The sequence below is a fragment of the Pygoscelis adeliae genome, unplaced genomic scaffold (assembly GCF_000699105.1).
Source record: "Pygoscelis adeliae isolate BGI_AS28 unplaced genomic scaffold, ASM69910v1 C10950239, whole genome shotgun sequence".
In the NCBI taxonomy this organism is placed as follows: domain Eukaryota; kingdom Metazoa; phylum Chordata; class Aves; order Sphenisciformes; family Spheniscidae; genus Pygoscelis; species Pygoscelis adeliae.
Window position 1 is genome coordinate 420 of NW_008823731.1, and position 1,674 is coordinate 2,093.

General features: G+C 40.7%; 1 long non-coding RNA gene across 1 annotated transcript; it reads left to right on the plus strand.

Moving 5' to 3' along the window:
• Positions 1-521: 521 nt before the first annotated feature.
• On the plus strand, positions 522-1,445 carry LOC103922535. The gene is made up of 3 exons (XR_663891.1): positions 522-635; positions 744-800; positions 1,340-1,445. It is a non-coding gene; the product is annotated as an uncharacterized LOC103922535 (long non-coding RNA).
• The last annotated feature ends 229 nt before the right edge of the window (positions 1,446-1,674 follow it).

Genomic DNA, 1,674 nt, shown 5'->3' on the forward strand with positions numbered 1-1,674 from the left:
TTGTTTTCCATGGTTTCCTGAGAGGAGACCGGCACCAACAATCTGTGTAACAGCTGTGCGGAATCACAGGCATCAGTTAAGAGGTGGAGGTGAGAGAGTGCTCTAAAAAGATACTTGGAAACTACTACTGAGAAAGGCTTGCCATTGCTATTCCAGAATTCTAAAGTAAGGCCTCAGTTTCTCTTAAACTAAAGCAAAGAGAGGAGGAAAGGAAGATCTTGGGAAAGAAGCCTGAAATCAGATGCCAAAGTGCATCTTTCTTTAAAGTTTTCCACTCTTGTTTACCATGCTCGCTCCCTCGCCATTCTGCGGTTATATTGTCTTCTCATAACGAGTTACAACATGAAGCATTATTCAGAGAGCTGTTTAGAACTCAGACAGTTGTTTAAGGCCCTATTTAAACAGCTATCTATTATATCAATTGCATCCTAATATGGGGGTAGGTTTATTTTTACAAATGCATTGATGCAAAAATTTTAATGTAAATTCTATCGCTGAAAACGTGTTTGCCTCAGGTGCAGTATGGCGCTTATGTGAACATAGGTGGTCTTGGCTCTGTTATCAAGCTGATGTTTGCCGGCATTTTATTTCTTCTTCTGGTGAAGTTTAGCTTTGGAAGAAAACTTCTGACAAAAGTAAGTGTTCAAAACACAAAAGAATTAAGTGTTTGGAGATTTTTTTTTCTCCTCTAGTTCACTGTTGGTCTTTTTTTGTCTTCTCCCCACCCCCCGCTTATTCTGTAGTACCCGGAATTTTTCTCTGCTGGACGCTTCACAAGGAAAGGACCAACCCAGAAACAGGTAACTGACTGTTTTCCATCACAGTTATCGAATAAATCTGTTATAGTAACGGTGGAATAGTAATCTAGCGTCAACTGCTTAGTCTCAGAGAAATAGTTTCTAAATGCACATTGTGTGTGCCTGTTCACATAGCTTTGGATATTTAAATACTCATGCCTTCCGCTATTAGACATCAAAGTACGGGGAACTCACGTGAGGAAAAAATGGGTCATGTTGCTGGGTCTGATGTATTTACATGGATGGCTCACAGCACTCAGTCTGTCAAAGGTGATGACAGAGGGAGACTGAGCAGCAAAAACCCAGGACTGAAAGCATGGAGAGAATAAATGGGCTGTAGAACAATAACAGTTCCAACAAAGTGGAAGTGGTCAAAAAATTTAGATGAGATTGTTCCTTTTAAGCAATAACTCAAAATAACTACTCTCATGTTTAGATGGATCATAGTATCTGGCATAACAGATGCTTACATTTACTACTTGTGCTTGCCTGATATGAGTGAGTTGCTGTTTTGGTGACCATGCTTGTCTTGTCCACTACAGATGGATGGAACCTCTTTTACAATGACTTTTTTTGGCGAGGGTTACAGTGAGGGGCAGGATCCCCAGAATGGCAAACCAAACGTAAAGATCTGCACTGAAGTGAAAGGACCAGGTGTGTATGTTAGTAGCAGCTAACTGCTTTTGCCTTGCGTTCCCTACTCTAAAATAGGTTTATGGTTCCACTGTTATTCTTTTCACGCTCGAGGAGCACCAGCAACATGGACAAAGTCAACAGCCTTTACAGAGTCTTACCTTGGATGCTAGCATTCCTTGTGACCTGTTTTTTGACATAGCCAATTCATTTGCATTCTTGTCATTCTCTTTCCTTCTGACTT